Raw genomic sequence first — 22,887 nt, forward strand, 5'->3', positions numbered from 1 at the left:
TAGTTTATGTAAAATATGCAGGGATTTATGGTATGCAAAATGAACCATAGAAAGAGAAGAAGCAAAGTCATTGATATTGTAAGCATGTTTAAATGAGTATTTAGAACTGTAAAACAGAAAATATAATTAAAATTATATATAAAAAAGTAAAGAAAAGATAAAGCAATCAGAGCAGTTGTACATCTTACAAAACCGTAACCCTGTTCGCTCATGAAGGCTCTTCTCCATACATCAGATACAGATATGGATGCCAGGTGACAGCAGCTTCCACATCCAGCACTGTGCATCAACATCTGGAATGGGTGTGGAAGGACCCTCTCCTATACATAAGGCATATCCAGCTCTTAGGAAACATACAAAGCTTCCTTACACTGAAGTCAGACCGAAAGCCCATTTAGCTCAGCATTGTCTGCACTGATTGGCAGCTGGTTTCTGGGGTTTCAGAGAAGAGTCTACCTGGACAAGCCAGGGATTGAATCAGACATCTTCTGCATGAAAAGCAGGTGTTCCATCAGTGAGCTACACTAGGCTACAGCCCTTCCTTCCCTTTCAAGAACCATTCCTGTCTAAGAACTTATCATGAACCTTGTTCTCTTAGAATGGCAGTGGCGCCTACCTGAGAGGTGCCGGAACTGAGTTCTGGTGAGTTCCAGCTAAAAAAAATTGTGGTTCTTCTCATGAGTCAGTTGGATGTCAGTTAAGCTTCTTAAATCCCAGTGACTTCAGGCAGAGCACCCTTTAGCACATGGTAGGCAAACTAAGGCCCGGGGGCTGGATCAGGCCCAATCGTCCTTCTAAATCCGGCCCGCAGACGGGCCAGGAATCAGTGTGTTTTTACATGAGTAGAATGTGTGCTTTTATTTAAAATGCATCTCTGGGTTATTTGTGAGGCATAGGAATTCGTTCATTCCCCCTCCCTTCCAAAATATAGTCTGGCCCCCCACAAGGTCTGAGGGACAATGGACCGGCCCCCTGCTGAAAAAGTCTGCTGACCCCAGCTTAGCTGAAATAGATTATTATGAACTGATTTACCCCATCAATTTCCAAGTGTCTAGCTAAATTTAAGCATGTTGACTTTATGTATTCCAGATTATTGCTGTTTATCTATTAACTATAAGTACGGTCTCAGCTTCCACTCTTTTGACATCTTCTGCACATGGCTATTTGACATCTTTTAGAACAATAATATTAAAATTCCAGTACCATAGCAACTGGAAATGCTGGTCATGAATTATTCCATTATGATGAACAAAAGATCGTCGGGATCACTTCCAGAGCTATCTTTCTCCGCTGTTAACCTGTTTTATGGTTCTGTAGCACCAAGAGCAAAGACTCTTCCCCGCTTGTCATTTAGGAGATGAACTTGGCAGACTCTCTGCAACAGCCGTGAGGTAATGGATAATGTGCCACTCTGTGGGATTTTATTCTGTATGGTTGGGTAAAAGTGAATGCTTTTTCGGCAGATGATGTAATCAAATCAGGATATCTCTCTTATGAACATCAGTCAATAGTGCCAGAAGAGCTTAGCTAATGTAGGTCTATAGGGACATCTCTTGTCCCAGAGGTGGTAAGAATACTCTTGCTCAGTTTGATATCTCCAGAAATTAATCCTCTGTACGATCAAAGAACTACATTTTTCATACAAACCAGACCTGCAATGCCCACATGAGACAAGGGCGTAGCCAGGATTTATGTTAGGGGGCGGGCAGGACACCCACCTGTCATCATCCTGTGTCTGGCTCTGTCTAGCAGATTCAGAATGAAATGTCTCAACAACAGTTGATTTAAATTGATTTAAATTGCTTTAAATCAGCTGCAGGCGTAACACCAGATGCCTCCAAGTTCTGACTGTGGAGCATCACCTCTCAGGAGGGGCCAGGTCCTGATGACGGGGTTGCCACGGTGACAAGGACCTGCCCTCCTGTGTGACATCTCTTGCTTCTCCCTTAAAAGCCAGAGACTTGCAGGAGGCCATTGTGGGTTAGTAGTGAGGCGAGGTGAGTAGTAGAGAGAGGTAGTAGAGATGATAAGGAGATGATAAGGTGTTCTTTGATGGTTATTTTGATTTTGATTTGATTTACTGTGGTACCTTGGGTTAAGAACTTAATTCGTTCTGGAGGTCCATTCTTAACCTGAAACTGTTCTTAATTTGAGGTACCACTTTAGCTAATGGGGCCTCCCGCTGCCGCTGCGCTGCCGCTGTGCGATTTTTGTTCTCATCCTGAAGCAAAGTTCTTAACCTGAGGTACTATTTCTGGATTAGCAGAGTCCGTAACCTGAAGCGTCTGTAACCCGAGGTACCACTGTATTACTTTTATTTGATTTATTTGATTTTATTAATTTTTATTTTATTATTTTACTTCTTTGTTTTACTTTTTGTTCTCTATTTACATATTTTTTATTTTACATTTCATGGACATTTTTGCACATTTTTGTATATATTTTGTATATATTTATTTTGTGGATAGAGGAGTAGTTAAGCGTAAGTGTAGGGTTAGGCTTAGGCTTAGGCTTAGGGCTGGGGTTGGGGTTGGGGTCAGAGTTAGGCTTGGGTGGGCATTTTAGATAGCTAGTTTAGAGAGGAGGGTGGGACTTTTTCGTGAACAAAATGTGCAGACTGTAAGTAGCATTTCTTTGCTTTCTCTTGGTCTCCTGGGGGGGTGTGAGTCCTGGGGTCCCCTGCACAGCCTTAGGTAAAAAGGTAAAGGTACCCCTGCCCGTACGGGCCAGTCTGGACAGACTCTGGGGTTGTGCGCCCATCTCACTTAAGAGGCCAAGGGCCAGCGCTGTCCGGAGACACTTCCGGGTCACGTGGCCAGCGTGACATCGCTGCTCTGGCCAGAGCCAGAGCCAGAGCCAGAGCTGCACACGGAAACGCCGTTTACCTTCCCGCTGGTAAGCGGTCCCTATTTATCTACTTGCACCCGGAGGTGCTTTCGAACTGCTAGGTTGGCAGGCGCTGGGACCGAGCAGCGGGAGCGCACCCCGCCGCAGGGATTCGAACCGCCGACCTTTTGATCGGCAAGCCCTAGGCGCTGAGGCTTTAACCCACAGCGCCACCTGCGTCCCCTCCTGCACAGCCTTAGCTCTCTTGAAATCGACTTGGCCAGTCTTCTCCAGAGAGCTCAGCTCCTCCACACTCTTCCCCTGCCTTCCCCTTTTCTATCCCCTCTCATCATTTACACTTACTAGGACATTCCTAGCCCACTTTCCTCCCAGGAGCTCAAGGTGGCCCTCATGATTCTCCCTGCCACCAACTGTTATCTTCGCAGCAGCCCTGCAAAGTAGGCTAGGCTGGCCCAAGGTCCACCAGGGAGTTTCATGTCTGAGTAGGGATTCGAACCCTGCTCTCCCAGGTCCTCCTAGTCCAGCGCCCCAACCATTACACCGCTGCCTGGCTCCATTTTGCATCTCTCCAGCTGCCCTACGACTTTGGCCTTCTCCCCCTTCCTGGGGGTCTCTCTGGCTTCAAGGAAGACTCCACCACCTTCTTCATGTTCTGCTCCTCTTCTGGGACACCTTGATGCTTAGAGGACCCTCCTAGGGGTCTCCCTCTGTTAAATGTTCGGGAAATGTCAGAAGCCCAAGGCAGTATAAGTTCCTCAATTACGGTTATTCAACATTTGTCAGTGACAACAGCTCACACATAGGAAAACAAGAACCGAACTGACTGGACAACACAACAATAATGCCGGAACATGAACTGACCATTGAAAGTTGACAGTTGCAAGTGCATGTGCTTACTTGCCATTAGAATGTTTGTCTACCAACACTTATACGATTGGTTAGAACATGCCTTGTAACATAAAATGTGTTAAACCCAATACATAACACCCTCCTTCTCCTGGAAGGGTAAGGTAAAGGGACCCCTAAACCATTAGGTCCAGTCGTGACCGACTCTGGGGTTGCAGCGCTCATCTCCCTTTATTGGCCGAGGGAGCCGGCGTACAGCTTCCGGGTCATGTGGCCAGCATGACTAAGCTGCTTCTGGCGAACCAGAGCAGCGCATGGAAACACCATTTACCTTCCCGCCGGAGTGGTACCTATTTATCTACTTGCACTTTGACGTGCTTTCGAACTGCTAGATTGGCAGGAGCAGGGACTGAGCAACGGGAGCTCACCATGTCACAGGGATTCAAACTGCCGACCTTCTGATCAGCAAGTCCTAGGCTCTGTGGTTTAACCCACAGCGCCACCTGCGTCCCATTTGGCTCTTTATTACTGTGCAGTAATAAGGACTAGCATCTTAGGTTTTTTGTTTTAACAGAATCTGCAGTTCTCAAGGACCTGAATTCTGCATTCTTCTGCTGCTCCCTTGGAATTGAGGCTAACTACCCAGAGCAGCGCACGGAAACGCCGTTTACATTCCCGCTGGAGTGGTACCTATTTATCTACTTGCACTTTGACGTGCTTTCGAACTGCTAGATTGGCAGGAGCAGGGACCGAGCAACGGGAGCTCACCCCATCACGGGAATTCGAACCGCCGACCTTCTGATCAGCAAGCCCTAGGCTCTGTGGTTTAACCCACAGCGCCACCCGCATCCCTTTCTCCTGGAAGGGTAGGTCTGTCCTAAGAAGACGAGGCAGAGCAGCCCTTTAACAGCTGGCAATGCTTCTCTTTTCTTTGGGCTGGAGCCCTTGAACCCATAGCACTTGGGGCCTCCTTTCTCTCTCTGCCAGCCCTCAGGGCTGCCTCTTTCCTCTTTCAGGTCTCTTTCAGGTCACTGAACTGCAGAGAGATGGAAGGAATTGGGCCAGCCGCCCCTCCTCAAACACAAACACCCCCCAAGAATTGGGGCTGCCAGCTTCTGAGTCGGTCTCTCTGCTCGTCTCTTCTAGGTTCAGGTCCTTAAGATGCCTGCAAGGCCCGGAGCAGCCGGTGGCATCAGGTGAGCAAGTGGCCCTTCTTTTTGGGACAGAGGAGGGCAGGAATGGGCTAGGAGAGCAGCTAGTCAAAAGATGCACAGAGCCAGATGACTGGAACCGACCCAAGGTCCATCTGGGCCAGCGTCTGGAAACCCAACCACCCTGTTTTATGGGGTCCGATGGAGGAAGCAGGGGGCTGGGCTGCGGGGCAAGGTGGGGGGTAGTTGTCAGCAGGAGGGGCACCTTCCCTGGGGAGCCATGTTTTGGGGGCAGGAGGCCAGGATTGGCTCCCAAGGCCTGGGGTGTCCCTCCCCTGTAGTAGGACTTGGAATCCAGGAGAAAACTCTTGGAATAGCATTGCCAGGGGCTCGAACACATCGCACAGCTCATACTCTCCCTTGCCTGCTCCTTCAGCCAGAAGTGGGGGCAACAGCATGTGGGTGGGGGGCACATCAAATGTCAACCCCCCTCAGGATGTCACCTGGGGCGGGCTGCCCCCACTTCACCCCCCTTCCGATGCCTCTGGCTAAGCTAGAAAAAAGACCAGTCTTCTGCCCCCTTCCAGGAGCCTGGATTCCACATAGGAATACATACCTACAAGTGTGAGATGGAAGCCAAAATCTGGGTCAGGCCAGAAGGGATCTTTTCTATCGTAAGTACAGTAATTGCGAGCCAAAGGAATTTCTGTTGTCAGAAGCTGAGCTGTGATCAGCATCTAGGAAAGCCAGTAAACTCCCTGATGGGATGAGAGAAACAAAGTTGGGCAGAAAGGATGCAAGGATTTCCATCTTTCCTAGGTTTTGGGACAGGCAGGTGCACTTCCAAAAGTTTTATTTGGTTTTACAAGTTCATTGACACAACTAACATTCTTGCAAATATTAAAATTAAAACAAGATTCTGCCGAATCTTAGGACTTCCCTGCTCCCCTCCGTGGGTTCTTTAAATACCTCTGTCAACTGCATATTATAAATTCATCCAAATTTCAGTCTTCCATAATATCCAAAGTCTTTGTCACATTGCAAGAGTTATTTAAAGCATGCCAAAGAGTTCAAATGTTTACAGTGTTCTTTTAGATATAGTCTATATTTATCCCATTCTCTATTGAAGCTTTGATCCTCCTGATTTCTAATTTTCCCGGTCAATCTTGCCTTCTCTGCATAGTCCAATAGTTTCATCTGCCAATCCGCTTTTGTAGGTATCTTCTCATCTTTCCAACTCTGGGCATGCAGCATCCTTGCAGCAGTAGTAGCGTACATGAACAGTCTTTTCAATTCCTTCGGCTACAATTCCCAACAAAAAGATTTCTGGTTTTTTTTAAAAAAACACACCATTATTTTAAACTTTTTTTAAAAAAGTTCATTATATGTCATTTCCCAGAATTCCTTTATCATGTTACAATTCTACCACATATGATAGAAGGTCACCCATCAATTTATGATCTTTATTTTTTAAAAAATCATGGAGGTTTGTCTGCAATTTAATGTGAATTTCCCCTAAAAGACATATTCCAAATGTGCACCAACAACAAGTTGGTGAGACCTGAGTGAACCCAACCAGGGGTGCCATCTACTTGGGGCCAAGCCCTTTTGGGGGCCCCCTATATTTTGGGGGTAGGGGCTGCCCCTCCCCCAAGTCCAAGAAATCAACATTTGATGATCTCCTTCTATCGGTCCACAATAGAAAGTGTCCATTCATACTGCATCACAGCGTGGTACGCTGGTTTGACATCAACTGATAGGAAATGCCTACAGAGGGTGGTGAATACAGCACAAGATATTATGGGCTGTCCCATGAATCTGCTGGATGAAATAGCGGAAGAAAGTTGCCTCAGGAGAGTGAGGAAAATTCTCAGGGATGATTCACACCCCGGCCAGCACTTCCTTGATCTCCTGCCCTCAGGCAGAAGATATAGAAGCATGATTAGTCACACCAACAGGGTAAAGAACAGCTTCTATCCGTGGGCTGTTAGGCTGCTGAAGGAAAAGATAACAACAGGGCAACTGGCTTTCGGGTTTGGTGGGTGTGCATCAGTAAACGAGGGGAATTGAGACTAAGAGCTGAGTGGGGGGGTGTTCGTGTAATCTCACTGTATACAAGCTGTACAAGTGACAATAAAGTATTTCAATTTCAATAAAAGAAGCATGGAGCGAAGTGGCCAGCTCCTTCTCCTCCTTCTCCTGCCGTGGAGGAGAAGGAGGGTTGAAGCAGCCTTCCGCCAATGGAAGAGGAAGCCGCCAGTTATCAAAGCCACGAGGCCGCCATGTTCAACTCCGCCCCCAGCTCCTCCCAATGCCCTGACATCACGGGCACGACATTGGCCTCCCCGATTGCCCTTGCAAGCTGGCACCTCTACATCCTACACAGTTTTGAGCAATTAGGCATTCAGAGTTTGTGCATGATGCCTATGTAAGACAGGCTTCTCTATACAGTGGTACCTCGGATTAAGTACTTAATTCATTCCGGAGGTCCATTCTTAACCTGAAACTGTTCTTAACCTGAAGCACCACTTTAGCTAATGGGGCCTCCTGCTGCCGCTGCACCACTGGAGCACAATTTCTGTTCTCATCCTGAAGCAAAGTTCTTAACCTGAGGTAATATTTCTGGGTTAGCGGAGTCTGTAACCTGAAGCATATGTAACCCGAGGTACCACTGTACAAGTGCAGCGTGGGTGCCACAATTGATGGATTGCATTGATATCCCAATCTTTTCCCAGCATACCATACCTTCCAACATTTTGTGAGAGAGAAAAAATGGGGCACCCCTCCCCCACCCATCTCCATCGCTTGCCCCCTCCCTGCTACTGACCCCTTCGTCGCTTATCCACTCGGCCCCTCCATTTTTCTTCTCTCTCACCTTTGCTGTTTCGGCTTCCTGCTCAGAGGCCTAGAGCGGCCTCGGGAAGGTTGCGCTAGTCCCTGCCATGTCCAGAGATGCCACGTGGCCTAGAGCGACCTCTGGGAAAATGGAGCATCCCAAACTGGGTGGGTTCTGTAAATACGGGTTGTCACTATTATTATTATTATTGTTCGTAGTAGTAGTAGTAGTAGTAGTAGTAGTTGTTACGATATGGATGCAATGCAGCTGCAAAGTGCTAGCTTGAAAAGTAAACATGATGGGAATGTTGGGACTGCCCGTGGGAATCAGAGGGGCAGTCAATTCACAGTGCGAAGCACCGGAATTAGCTCAGAGTGTAATATGAGCTCTTCTGTTTATTCCTATCCAGGAAGTGTTTGTCACTAGACTGCTGGAGCTTGAAGAGAGCAGTCACGTTTTTTGTAATGCTGCAAAGACAGAAATAAAGGTATGTAAATACGTTTCTGTCTATCTCTTTCCTCTGCCCGGGGGGCAGGAAAGAGGGGTGTGTTCTTCTCACGCTGAGAAGGATCGCCTATTGCGACCTAGCCTGGATCTTGCTGGGGAATGCAGCCAGGGAGGTCAACAGGGAATCATGCCGGGTGCCTGGGAGAGTTGCCAGTTTCTCCTGATATGGGCAAGATTCCCGACAGTAGTATACTGCCCTATACCCAGGGGTCTCAGGGCGGTTCACAGAATAAAAGCAAGATATAAAACCACAAAATACATAACAAAAATAAAAGCGGCAACCCAATAACCCCTCCCCCCAAAAAACCCACATTTTAAAAGGGCATAGAATGTCAGTCAAATGAACCAAAGGCCTGGTTAAAAAGGAACGTTTTTGCCCGGTGCCTAAAGGTGTCTAATGAAGGCACCAGGCGAACTTTCCTGGGGAGAGCATTCCACAGATGGGGAGCCACTGCAGAGAAGGCCCTGTTCTTGTGTTGCCTCCCTCCGGACCTCACATGGAGGAAGAGGCACACGAAGAAGGGCCTCAGAAGATGATCTCTGGGTACAGTCCTGAGCCGTTTAAGGTTTTATAGGTCAAAACCAGCACTTTGAACGGGGCCTGGAAACTAATTGGTAGCCAGTGCAGTCAGACCAGGATCGGTGTAAAATGCTCAAACCATCTTGCTCTGGTGAGCAACCTGGCTGCTGAATTCTGCATTCAATTGGGACACTTGAGGGGTCTGGCATACCTGGTTTTTCTTTTCCTTATTTAATCCCCACAACAACCCACTGAGGTAGGGTAGGCTGAGAAATAGTGACTGTGGCCCAAGGTCACCCAGTGAGCTTCATGGCTGATTGGTGAGTTGAACCCAGGTCTCCTAGGTCCTGGTCTGACAATCTAATTACTACACCACACTGGCGCACTGCATAGAGTGAGAAGGGTGAAGTATCTTGCTTTACAAAAGACAGGTGAAATGGATGCCCCGCAGTCTGAAATGTAAACTGAGTTGTGAATTTTGGGGGAATAATTTTGGCACACCCCTGTAGCAGGTGCACCTCAGGTTCCCGCACCCTTCCCATCTCAGTAACACAAAACAGCATCAAGTTCTGTGGTGCAGCTCTGCCTTTTACGGATTTTTGATCCTCAACTGGATTGATGGGTTTTATCAGGTAATGGACACAGTCAGGGCTGAGGTTTTCTATTACCTCGCAAAATTGAAGAAACTGATGTGTTGTTCCAATATATCAGAAAAGCAACGTGCCTTCTCTTGCTTCCTTGCAAAAATGACAGACAAGAAGGGTGGAAAATAGTTTAGTTTTTCAAAAGTGCCATGTGTTTTTGTTTTTGTTTTTTGTTTTTTTTGCTGAACCAAGAGGAAAGATTCCCCAGCAAACTGAAACTCTTTAAATAGTATTTGCACAGAAAGCACACACAGATGGATAGTTTCATATAAAGCGCCTTTATTATTTGGGGACTATTGCCCTAGTAACAGCCATCTCATTCTCATTCTATATTTACCTTCTAATGACTATTCTGTTACTACTCAATTCCTATATTTCGTAATGCTTCCATGCTTTCTTTATCTCCATGCTTTATCGGTGTGTACTTACATGCATTTGGGACGCAGGTGGCGCTGTGGGTTAAACCACAGAGCCTAGGACTTGCCGATTAGAAGGTTGGTGGTTCGAATCCCCGCAATGGGGTGAGCTCCCGTTGCTCGGTCCCTGCTCCTGCCAACCTAGCAGTTTGAAAGCACGTCAAAATGCAAGTAGATAAATAGGTACCTCTCTGGCGGAAAGGTAAATGGCGTTTCCGTGCGCTGCTCTGGTTTGCCAGAAGGGGCTTAGTCATGCTGGCCACATGACCCAGCCAATAAAGCGAGATGAGCACCGCAACCCCAGAGTCGGTCACGACTGGATCTAATGGTCAGGGGTCCCTTTACCTTACTTACATGCATTAACACAGCGGGGCCAGTTCAGATGTGACAACCATGTTGTAAAACACCAGGAGCCTTGTGTTTGCATGCTCTGTCCCTTCCTTGTTGAATCCTAGGCAGCTTGGGTACTTCTGTGGTGGTTTGTTTAAACCATTGTTTCCCATTGCACCAGAACCAGGAAACTCTGGTTTAACCGCTCTGCTTACAAACAAGGCTTTGGGTATATACATTTCAAAGGGCAGTCCCTAACATTTCTTTAAAAGAAATGGATGAACGAATCTTCTGCTGGAGGTCACTGAATGAATTATCGACAAAGCACACGCCATTTTGCAGCCCGAGTCAAAGGACCAGATGTCAACCCTCTCCCACGAACAAAGGCCAAGTGGACTAGCAGTTGAATCTTCCTTGAACAACAGTGTCAAGATAGTGTCTCTCCTTGCACTTGAGGCTGAGATGGGGCAGGGCAGCTCATGCAGTACACACAGTTCTGTCCTCCAGCACAGAAGGAAAGCCAGGGGATTGAGAAGGGCTGGTGGGAAGGCTGTCAGTGTTTCCCTCCAGCATCCACCACTTGAGGCAGTTGTCTCACTTTGCCTGATGGTAGGGCTTGCCCTGATCATCACCTTGGGCTTTCTGGTAGCAAGTGAATGGTCAACTATAACCATCAATTTTATTATTCTGGGCTTTTTTTCTGATTAAAAAAACACCAATAGAGGCACAGGAGTCTCAGGAACTGGCCAGTGGTTCTTTTGTCAGCTTCACTGATTCAAAAAATAGAAAACACACACACACACACACACAAGCCCCTTCTTCACTATACATTTAAAGCAGTATCATATCACTTTAAAAAGTAATGGCTTCAAACAAAGAACCCTGGAGTCTGTTAAAGGTGTAAAGGTAAAGGTAAAGGGACCCCTGACCATTAAGTCCAGTCATGACAGACTCTGGGGTTGCAGCGCTCATCTCCCTTTATTGGCCGAGGGAGCCGGTGTTCAGCTTCCGGGTCATGTGGCCAGCATGACAAAGCCGCTTCTGGCGAACCAGAGCAGTGCACGGAAACGCCGTTTACCTTCCCACCAGAGTGGTACCTATTTATCTACTTGCACTTTGACGTGCTTTCGAACTGCTAGGTTGGCAGGATGTTAAGGGTGTGGAGAGCTACACTTCCCAGAGTTCCCTAGGAAGGGAGAATTCATGTTCAGCCACTCAGGGAACTGTTACTCAAGGAGGGGCTACAGGTTTCCTAACAACTCTCAGAACCCTTAACAAACTACACATCCCAGGATTCTTTGGGGGAAGCAATTAGCTTTTACTAAAACGCAAAGAAGCATTTACGGTACCCATGTGGAGAAATGTATTTGGCGGGTGCATAAAAACCTTCCTCTTTGATTCCACTCACTTTCGCCTCTGGCCATGCCCACCTTTATTTATTTGATTTGTTTGTTTAATAAAATTTATACACTGCTTGTTTATTTTTTTCTAAAAAAACCCTCAGTGTCTCTGGCCTTGCATACCGCTGGCGCTCGGCCCTCAGTACGTCATCCAAGAGGAAATCCGACCTTCAAGCTGAAAAAGGTTCCCCACAACTGGTGATTTTCTGTTGGTATTAAACACCTTCCCTCTTTCTGTATGTTTTTAACCTTCCAGTCTAAGCTTCGGGGAATGAAAACAAGGTTTCTTTTTGTTGTTGCTACTGCTGCTGCTAGCAAAACTGTTCTTTTTTAAGAAGGAGGGGGAAAACGGGGAGATTCTAATAATGGAACCAGTTGGAAGAGGAAGATTATAATAGCCCATCCAATCAAGGAATTGACAATAGCCAATCAGGAGAGCTGAGAAACAAGAGTGTCATGATTATGCAAATCCCTTTGTGGTGATTGCTCTACAGCTCTCCTTAACCAATCGGCATTCACAAGTCCAAATCAGAGAATTAAAGAAAGGAGAAATGTGGAGCAGAAGCTTACAGTAGCAGTTCTAAAATTGAGTTTTGGGCCCTCAACCCTAAGCTAATGAGTTGATGCAGGTCTGATGAGATCAAACAGTGTATTTTCTTAACCGGTTTTTAAAGTAGTTTGCTTTAAATAAACATTTTTTGATTTATGCAGATAATCCAAATTCCACCTCAAGGAAAGGGTGCTTCTGTGGAGAAATTATGCGTTGTATGCAGGAGATCTCAGGGCCAGCTTCAATCCCCAGCATCACCAGGTAAGACTCAGAGAGATTCTGGTCTGAAAGCCTGCCTGGAGAGCTGCTGCCAGTCAGTGCAGACTCTACCGAGTTAGTTGGACGAATTGTCTGACTCTGTGTAAGACAGATTCCTGCATTCCTAACCTGAATGCACTTTGCAAATTGAGAAATACAAGTGATATCTCTTGTTTTCCATCAATCCTTCTGCAAGATTTGTTGTTGTTTAGTCGTTTAGTCGTGTCCAACTCTTTGTGACCCCATGGACCAGAGCACGCCAGGCACTCCTGTCTTCCACTGCCTCCTGCAGTTTGGTCAAACTCATACTGGTAGCTTCAAGAACACTGTCTACCCATCTTGTCCTCTGTCGTCCCCTTCTCCTTGGGCCCTCCATCTTTCCCAACATCAGGGTCTTTTCCAGGGAGTCTTCTCTTCTCATGAGGTGGCCAAAGTATTGGAGTCTCAGCTTCAGGATCTGTCCTTCCAGTGAGCACTCAGGGCTGATTTCCTTAAGAATGGGTAGGTTTTATCTTCTTGCAGTCCATGGGACTCTCAAGAGTCTCCTCCAGCACCATAATTCAAAAGCATCAATTCTTCAGCGATCAGCCTTCTTTATGGTCCAGCTCTCACTTCCATACATCACTACTGGAAAAACCATAGCTTTAACTATACAACCTTTGTTGGCAAGGTGATGTCTCTGCTTTTTAAGATGCTGTCTAGGTTTGTCAATGCTTTTCTCCCAAGAAGCAGGGGTTTTAATTTCGTGGCTGCTGTCACCATCTGCGGTGATCATGGAGCCCAAGAAAGTAAAATCTCTCACTGCCTCCATTTCTTCCCCTTCTATTTGCCAGGAGGTGATGGGACCAGTGGTCTGCAAGTTTTACTATTTCATAATTTAGAACAGATTGCTAGATAAATCATTGGACCCCCCCAATGATCATTCACTGCTTGTATACCTGCTTGGCTCCCAAGATTCCAGCAGGTAACAACCATTTATTTTCAGGTGTCATAAGGAGTAGCATCTTAGGTTTTTTGTTTTATCGGAATCTGCAGTTCTCAAGGACCTGAATTCTGCATTTTTCTGCTGCTCCCATGGAATTGAGGCTAACTACCCAGAGTCCTGGATGATACATTTCCATAATGATCTTAGTTATGTACGCTGTCGCCAGATCTGGCCAGATGTCCCCAGTGCAAAGCATACTTCCCCATGGAGCCATTGCTGTTCTCCTGAAGGTCAGCCCACAACTAAAAACTCTGAAATTTAACTCTGAGTCAACACTGTTTGTTTAATTAGAGCAACTTATTTCGGAGCAGCCATTTAATCATTTCTCAAGTCGCTAGCATGACCCAGAATTGCCCATGTGTTTTCCAAGGTGTAATTATTCAACATGACTGAGTAGTCTTTTCTGGTGGCTGAGAATGAGAAGCAAGGCAGCAACATCCCTGTACCAGAAGTTCACACACTTTGATTCTAGATGAAGGGAAGTTGCAGCCTTTGCAGATATCCACTCACCCACAGAATGGGGAATGGAGGACTGGAATGATGAACGGAAACATGCAAAAACGGGAAGCTGCCTTATAACAAGACAGACCATTGGTCCATCTAGCTCAGCATGGATTACACGGATTGGCAGAAGCTCTCAGGGGTGTTCAGACAGTGTCCTCTTCCAGCCCTACTTGGAGATGCCTGAAAAAGCCATGCAGTGGTACCCTGCTTCTCAAACTTAATCTGTTCCGGAAGTCCGTTCTAAAACCAAGGTGCACTTTCCTATAGAAAGTATTGCAAAATGGATTAATCCATTCCAGACATTTAAAAACAACCCCTAAACATGAATTCTGCTATCTAATGAGACCATTGGTCCATAAAATGAAAGCAATAATCAATGTACAGTACTATAAAATAAAGAAGACAGTATTGTAGATGATGAAAAATAAAATTCTTATTATTTTCTTACCTGCACTAATGACAGTCATTGTTTGGATGGGGGGCTTTTATCCATTTCCGCAGTCACACAATCAATCAGTAGCTGAACTGGGTTCCACACAGTCACAAAAACAAATTAACCAAAAAAGCCTCAAAAACAAAAATGCAAAATAAATAGCTAAAACAAAAGCACCTAACTTAATCCATTCCGGAAGTCCGTTTGACTTTTGAAATGTTCAAAAACCAAGGTGCAGCTTCTTATTGGTGCAGGTGCCCTGGAAACAATAGCCGACAGCCGCATCAGATGTTTGACTTCCAAAAAACGTTCGAAAACTGGAACACTTACTTTCGGCATTTGGGAACCAAGGTGTTTGAGTACCAAGGCTTTTGAGAACCAAAGTACCACTGTACAGAATACATAAGAATTTAAAGCACATGTGAAGTTTCAATACAGCCCAGAGAAGCTTGGATCCAGACCAAGCTAGATGCCCCCTGGTTCCCATTGAAATCAATGGGACTAAGTCACGGATAACTTGCCCCGGTGAATTCAACTAGACCTAAATGCTGCCAAGTTAATCTGGATCCAAGCCAGAATGAACTGATGGTTCCTGTAGGTCTGGGACAGGACACCTGTGGCCCTGCAGATGTTGTTGGACTCCCCAGTCACCTGTCCAAGGGTCAGGGATGATGGGAGTTACAGCCCAACATCACCCAGAAGGTCACAGGTTCCCCTTCCTTGCTGAAGAATGTAATGGAGATTCCAGAGCTAGTGAAGCAAGGCAGAGCTGGATCAGAGTCAAAACTGTTCAAGCAAAGCACCTTGCCAGCTAATGATAATCCTTGGCTGGCCTGAAACCAATCTATTATATCTTATTGCAGTGCATTTGATATATTTCGGGGTAGACTCATTTCTCCTGCTTATCCAACACCTAGAGCTGTCAGTGAATGGCATACTGTGCCTGTTGTGCCAGGCGGCGCCACCAGCCAGGTTTGCAGCCTGCAGGTAGCATGCAGAGAACAGAGGATGCTAAGCTAAGTCTCTCCTAGCACATTCTTTGCCCTGCTGCTGCACAACAGCCCTGCAGTGCTGCCTGCTGGGCCTTGCTACCCAGTAGCAGCCACTGCCACCCTCTCACTCAACTCTCACAACCCAGATGAGAAAGGACTGGGCTGCACTGAAGCAATTACTTAAAATAAAAAAAGCTCTATGCCAGGCATAGGCAAACTCGGCCCGCCATATGTTTTGGGACTACAGTTCCCATCATCCCTGACCACTGGTCCTGTTCGCTAGGGATCATGGGAGTTGTAGTCCCAAAACAGCTGGTGGGCCGAGTTTGCCTATGCCTGCTCTATGGTAATGCAACCTCCGCTCCTTGGCCCAACCTGCTCACAACTTGCTGGGGGAATCAGGGCTGTCTTCCAGCTGCCTTATCCCATCCAAGAGATCAAAGCAGCTTGCAGACCCCAACCAACTTCAATAATAATAATAATAATAATAATAATAATAATAATAATAATAAATTTATACCCCGCCCATCTGGCTGGGTTTCCCCAGCCACTCTGGGCTGCTTCCAACACAATATTAAAATACAGTAATGGACCAAACATTAAAAGCTTCCCTAAACAGAGCTGCCTTCAGATGTCTTCTAAAAGTCTGGTAGTTGTTGTTCTCTTTGACATCTGGTGGGATGGCATTCCACAGGGAGGGTGCCACTACCAAGAAGGCCCTCTGCCTGGTTCCCTGTAACTTGGCTTCTCACGGTGAGGGAACCGCCAGAAGGCCCTCGGCGCTGGACCTCAGTGTCCAGGTAGAATGATGGGGGTGGAGACGCTCCTTCAGATATACTGAAGTCCAGGAACTCTGAGACCAATGCCCCTTGAGTTTCCCAGAGAACTCCCTCCCAGTTTGCTCAGTGTGTAAAGGCAGCCCATCCTCCCCGAGCCTCTCCCAGAGTTCAGAAGAACATGCTGGTTTATTATGACTCTGCTCTTAAACATTTCGTAGAATGGATTCCAAGCGTCAAGACAAGTGGGGACAATCAGCTTCCTGGTGGCGTGGGAAATCTGGCCCAGATCTGGTGCAAAGGACAAAGCTGTAAGGCTGGCTCCACTTTTAAAGGCTCTTTTCCCTCTCCGTGGAGGGAGTGGTCTCCGGCTTTTTCTGACCAATGAGAGCCACAGTCAATTTACAATGGATGCCATTTCTCCCAGGCAGGCATCCTAAGTACCTTTGTTCATTTGAATAGAACAGGTGGGAGATACATGGCTTAGGTAAATGACGGGGGCAGGAGACCATGCCAGATGCACATGGCTGGCGAACAAGGTCACATACCACCAATCCCACTTCAGAATCCTGGAAACAAAGTCAAATCAGGTTCCTGTAAGCAGAGGGCAGTTCCACATACCGTATTTTTCGCTGTATAAGATGCACCAGACCATAAGATGCACCTAGTTTTCGTAGCAGGAAAACAAGAAAAAAAATTCTGAACCCCGGAAACCAGAACAGCAAGAGGGCAGCGGGATGAAGGCTCCCCCCAAGATGCTTCGTGCGGCTAAGGCAGAAGCCAGGACAGCAAGAGGGATCGCTGCGCAGTCATCACTCTAGCTGTCCTGGCTTATGGGATAGCCGCGCACAGCCTCTCCCAGGCAGCGGGATGAAGGCTCCCCCAAGAGCTGCGCTCCCTTTAAAGAGGGAGCTCCACGCGGCTCTTTAAAGGGAGCGCTGAGCAGAGCCTCCCACCTGCATTCGCTCCATAAGACACACACACATTTCCCCTTACTTTTTAGGAGGGGCAAGTGCGTCTTATAGAGCGAAAAATACGGTAAGTGAGGTCAAGCAAAGCCATCCTCAGGATCCAAAAGGCAAGAGAGCAAGGCAGGTAGCACCCTGGACCGCTCTGAGGTGGGCCTAGCCAACAAAACAAGGCCAGTTTGATTAAGGCTCCAGCAAGCGACCAAACCAAGCCTTGGCTATAAGTAGGACTGCAGCTCCTGATGACTGAAACTTCTACTCCTATCAAGGGACCCAGCCTATTTTAGTACCATTGACTCCAGTGGCGAGGAGGAGGCTGTGGTTCTGCTATTTCTTCTGAAGTCCACAGTAAACAATGCAACCACCGGCACCATGTGGTGTTAGAACTCCTGAAGAAGCAGGGGCATTGAAGACTAGTTCTGAAGGTCCAATTTGCCTCCTGGTCTGAAGCCTGGAGATCTTCTGCCAGTCACTGTAGGTGGACCATGGCAGCTGCGTAAGGCAGCTTCCTATGGTCCTAAACACTCTATAAAGACAGGCTGCAGCTCAGTGGTGGAGCATCTGTTTTGCATGCAAGAGGTCCCAGGTTCAGTCCCCAGCGTCTCCAGGAAGGGCTAGGCAAGACTCCCCATCTGAAATCCTAGAGAGCTGCTGCCAGTCAGTTTAGACAACACTGAGCTAGAAGGACCAGTGGTCTGACTTGGTAGAAGGCACTCTGCAATGTAAGTTGGTCAAAGATGTCCTCTGTTTGCATGGCCTCTTCTCCCGAGGATAGGGAATCAGAGCCCCGGCTCATGACTGACTTGGCATCACTCAAATTGCAAAACAACCTATAAAATAATCTGTTCAGAATTCAAGAGGTGATCCCTCCTGCAGACTTGCAAATCCCTTGGCAAGAACCTATAATTTTAAAAAATCCATTTCCCCCATAAGCAACAGCAATCTCCTCATTTCCCTGATGCAGGTCCCATGAAAAACCCTGCCGATGCGAAACAGAATGTGTTGTTAAGCCAACCCTTCGCAAATCAGGCTTTGTCTTGGATGTCCCTGGGAAGAGGAAACATGACCGAGGGATGAATTAATATTTCTGTTTAATTAAGTGGACTTCGAAGGATGTGCACCATTTTTAAAAGTTTATTGGATGTCACATTTTAATGAACTGAAAGGCCACATTGTACAGTAACTTTGTAAAAGAAAGGCATCATTACATCTGACAGTTACCAAATGCCCCAGTTAAATTAAAACAGATATACCCTAAAAACCTGGGAAGGATGGAAACATCCTTCTTGCCTTACTCTTTTAAGTAAACTGGATGATTTCCATATGGTGGTACTGACCCAGCAAGAATTTGGTGTGAACCACATCCCATGGCAAGCCATGGGACCAAAGTTATTTACAATTCTAATTTCTTGAATTAGTTGCGATGGAACATTTATTGTGACCGGCTGAGTCAAGTGCAACCCTTAAAACACACTAAGAGAAGTAGGATCGGTTCTAAACAGTCTGTTGACTTTATTAATTTTCACAGTACCCTTTCGTTGTGTATATAACCATTTTATTTATAAGGCATAAATACAAAAAGAAATAACGCTCATCATTATTATTTTAAGTAATACCATCTAGTACATTTTTTTTCTCAGTCACACTAAGGATTATAATGTACCTATAGCTGCATTATTATTAGTAGTAATAGTAGTAGTAGTATCTCCATATAAAAGTCTATAATGTAGAATACAGTTTATAGCATTTTTGTTAAAATAACTGTTACACAAGATTGAACACAGTATAGTTTGCCAGCTACTGCTGCCAGATTATTTCTACTATACAAAAAATAATAAGGATCCACCTTCCCTGAATTTCAACGCTCGCAGTGAGCTTGAATCACACTACAACTCTTTAAATATCACCACCCTGATCCAGCAAAGGTAATCTGCACAAGTGTGCAGATGCCTGCATATTTAGTCAACATGAGTGCAACCCCCCTCACCTGTATCATGATGTTCATATATCCCCTTCTGAAGTGATTGGAGGAATTTGAAAGGGGAGGGGTATCCCCATCTGGGGCCATAATTTGTTATGCTAATTGCCCACAGGTGTAGCTAGATCAGAAGCAGTAACCTTTTTTAGGGAATTGGGGAGGGAGAATCAAAATATTGCTTGACAGACCCGGAGAAATGCCCTTGAAGTCGATGCATATATGTCCTGGAAGCTTGTTAATAGGGCATAGAGACAAGATGGGAAGCTGGCCACTGATGGGACATTGACGAACATGGCTTCTACAATGGACTAGATGAAGCAGCTGGATGAATGCCACTGCAATATTCTGATATTTAAAACACTGTCCATGCAACCCCTTTTGCCACAAGCCAACTGCAACATGGGGCAAGAAAACCTCCCTGATCAACCCCTATGTTCGGGGCTGGGTCCAAGATGCGGTGCACCAACATTCAAGGGGAGGCCTATGTCTTATGCTACAGTGATTATGCACAATGATTGCAATTGTGGTTGCAGCCACTGGTCACTTCCAGACAATCTGTTGATTGAGCCTTCATCCCGATTTGTTTGCAGAACCTTAGCAGGGAGGTTATATGGGGGTGTTATAGGGTTGTTCTTGTTTTTTTATTTCGATCATGTATTTTGTATTTTTATATTGTGGTTTTATCCCATGAGCCACCCTGAGACCTGCGGGTATAGAGTGGCGTACAAATTTTAATAATAATAATAATAATAATAATAATAATAATAATAATAATATGATGCCAGTGGCTTCTTCATCACTCTTTCCCATTTATTTGTGGAGAGGCTATATAAGGCAAACAACCGTTACCCCACACGTCCGAGCACATTTTGCCATCGTGGACCTTCCTGCAAAATGTTGTGTCTCTGTGTGTGTGTTTTAAATGGAAATGGGTTTGTTGAGGAAGAACACCAAATTCACTTCAACCGCTGAACCTGAATTGGTCTGGAAGTGGCCAGTGTTTTTGGCAAAACTTCTTGCTGAGTCGGTTACACACAACTTACAAGGCCATCTCATGGAGGACGAGCTGTGCTACACTCCCTGCCCACGACACATGTGTGAGCCAGGGGATCTATGACAGTGCCCCATTCCCCCGCCTCCTTTTTAGTGCGTGTATGTCAGAAATTGTGCAAGCAGCACCCTCCACAAAACCAGCCGTCCCCATGGAACACCCTGTTTATGTATCATCTGAGCAGCAGATGGGATACAGGCAACAATCCACACCCACTATACAAAGGTCTGCAAATTTGCAGGAACCTGGCAGCATTTTCACTTAAATTACAGAATAGCATCTTCTGAAGTATATATTGCATGAATATCAATGTTTCCCATTTGTGCTTAAAACCTGGGTCCTTAATATAAGCACCCAGCAGCTGACTATTTGGAGAACTAAAAAAATAAAATAAAAATACCTTGGCAGAATTTGCAGTTTTCGACTACTTAACGCTGGAATAAAGCAATTAATTTCAATGGGAGCAAACTTCCATGGTCTCTCCAAGCCAATTGGCCTAGTCTTTGCTGGTGTCTTTTCATCTGTGGTAGCTACTGCCACGTAACATCTCTGGCCATGTATGAAATCCACAGGAAAGTAAATGGCCAAAATTTGTATACCAGTGATCAGGTCAGGAGGCTGTCTGTTCCACTGGCAATTGACCCTATTCAAGGCCACTGTTTGCCTCTGTTCTGTGCCATTCTGGCAAGGGCCAATTTAAATGGCACAGCCACTCTGTGGGTCTTGCTGGAAATGTGCCATGCGGCATGTTACATTACAAACCTAAATACACCAACAGTCACTAGGGAGGCACCGTCCTGGCATAGAGGTGTTGCACGAGTCTGGGCTGATGCCCAAGCATTTCAACACGGCAGGCGCCCTGGGCATCATGCCCATGAAGATGCACTTTTGAACAATCTCCACATGACACCCAGCTAACATTTACAATGAATTTTCCAAAACAGCAAAACGCCAAAATGAAATAGAAATAGAACACATGACATGAGATATCCTGGAATCAAGGACAACTCCCCCCGCCCAAAAAAGCATGCTTGAGACAACAACCTTCTACAGTGAGCGCTGCACATAACTTATTGCGAAGTGAAGAATTCAGTTCACTTAAGAAGTGTTGCAAAGTGAGATGCTAAAAGAGGCAAATAAAAACAACGAAAACCTGATGGATTCTCAACACAGAGGGGGGGAAGTCAGTTTGGCATTTTGTTGATCTGCTCTTTTTGTTCCTTATCCAGCAGGTCTTCTTCTGCATGCTGCCAGTTAAGAGAGAGGCGTCAGACCTTTCGGCAAGATGACGTACAAGCAGCAGAAGAGGCAGTGCATGAAGGATGGCCATGTGTCCCACTTTATAGAGGGCGATCCTCTAACTCAGGGATCCTCTAACTCAGGGATGTCCAACAGGTCGATCGCAATCTACTAGTAGATCCCCGGGAGGTTTTGGTAGATCGTGGTCGATTGCTGAGTCCCTTTCCGCCCCTGCCCCCTCACCCTGCCCTCCACTGTTGCACGATCTGAAGAACGGAAGACGGAGTTTCCTCAATGAGATTGTTTGTTTCCCCAGCAATCTGTTGGTGAGTGGCTGTTCCTCTTTGTCACCCCCCCAAAGAGACCTTCCTCCAGTTCAACAACTTTGACCTGAACTCCTAAAAAGGGGGGCTTTTCTCCTCCCTAAAGAAAGCTCAACAACTTTGACCTGAATCCCCCCAAAACAGGGCTTTCCTTCCCCAGAAAGGTCAACAACTTTGACCTGTATCCCCCACTGCCAGTTTTTAATTCTGTGAGTAGATCGCAGTCTCTTGGGAGTGGGCCACCCCTGCTCTCGCTGAAGGAGTCCTCTATACGGAAGGTTACCGGGGCAAGGTCTGCATTTCAAGATGGAAGAACCATGAAAAAGGGAAGGAGGGTGCTTGAAGTTGCTCACCAAGAGTTAACATCTGGACAGCAGACTGAGCAAGCAGATGGGTCTCCTGATCACAGTCTCCCTCATTATGCTGAGATGCATGGTATTTCTACTTAAATTATAGCAATTCTCTCCAAACTGGCATCTCTGCGTATAAATTACCAGGTGAGGGTAATGCAGATCAGTGCCCTCTTTTGCGCTTCGTATGGCGATGCGTTCTCTATTTTATTTTTGGCAATGCGTAGGTAGCCTTTCTAAGCCATGTGTTAGAGCCAGGTCAGGACTGTGTGTGGCTGCACCCAGATTCAGTACCTTACACCTTTTAGTAAGGAAAGTGTGGAGTACTTGGCTCCTAGTACTTATCCCAGTTTTAATCAATCCAGGGTTTCTTACTGCCTGCCAATTGCAGGAGCCTCTGCTGAACATTCCTATTCCCTCCTACACTTGAAGAAGCTTCAGAGGCCTAAGCACCTAAAGATGGGGGAGAAATCTGATTTGGCTTGCATTTACAGGTGAATACACACAATCTGTGCTTACTGAAACTATATGCAAACCAAAAACGCAGCCATCCTTCAAAATTCCCACTTCTCTGAATTTTGCAGTGAAGTTCTCCTACCAAATGATCTAAGCCAAAATGCATCTACCAGGGGGAAGTGGCGGATCAATCTAAGTGAAAGTAATATGCACAAATGCATTGCGTTAGTGGGAACTGCTTGCAAAAAAGGAGGAAATGACACACAATTGTATCAAAAATGTGTGCATTAAGGGGGGGACACTGAACTATTGATGAATTTTTGCAAATAAACAGATGCAGCAATGTGGAGAAGTGAATTTAAAGGTAAAGGGACCCCTGACCATTAGGCTCAGTCGTGACCGACTCTGGGGTTGTGGCGCTCATCTCGCTTTATTGGCCAAGGGAGCCGGCGTTTGTCCGCAGACAGCTTCCGGGTCATGTGGCCAGCATGACTAAGCCGCTTCTGGCGAACCTGAGCAGTGCACGG

At 46.2% G+C, this 22,887-nt stretch overlaps 1 long non-coding RNA gene across 9 annotated transcripts; it reads left to right on the plus strand.

The window, feature by feature from the left end:
• Window positions 1-4,857: 4,857 nt before the first annotated feature.
• On the plus strand, window positions 4,858-22,024 carry LOC307203535. 9 transcript variants are annotated; one of them, XR_013833257.1, is made up of 4 exons: window positions 4,858-4,889; window positions 5,432-5,518; window positions 12,209-12,308; window positions 17,928-22,024. It is a non-coding gene; the product is annotated as an uncharacterized lncRNA (long non-coding RNA). The 9 variants fall into 9 exon arrangements; XR_013833258.1 differs by lacking the exon at window positions 5,432-5,518 and adding an exon at window positions 11,602-11,695; XR_013833259.1 differs by adding an exon at window positions 13,341-13,520 and having other exon boundaries at window positions 4,864-5,518.
• The last annotated feature ends 863 nt before the right edge of the window (window positions 22,025-22,887 follow it).

The sequence above is a fragment of the Podarcis cretensis genome, assembly GCF_951804945.1.
Source record: "Podarcis cretensis genome assembly, chromosome: 14".
Lineage (NCBI taxonomy): Eukaryota > Metazoa > Chordata > Lepidosauria > Squamata > Lacertidae > Podarcis > Podarcis cretensis.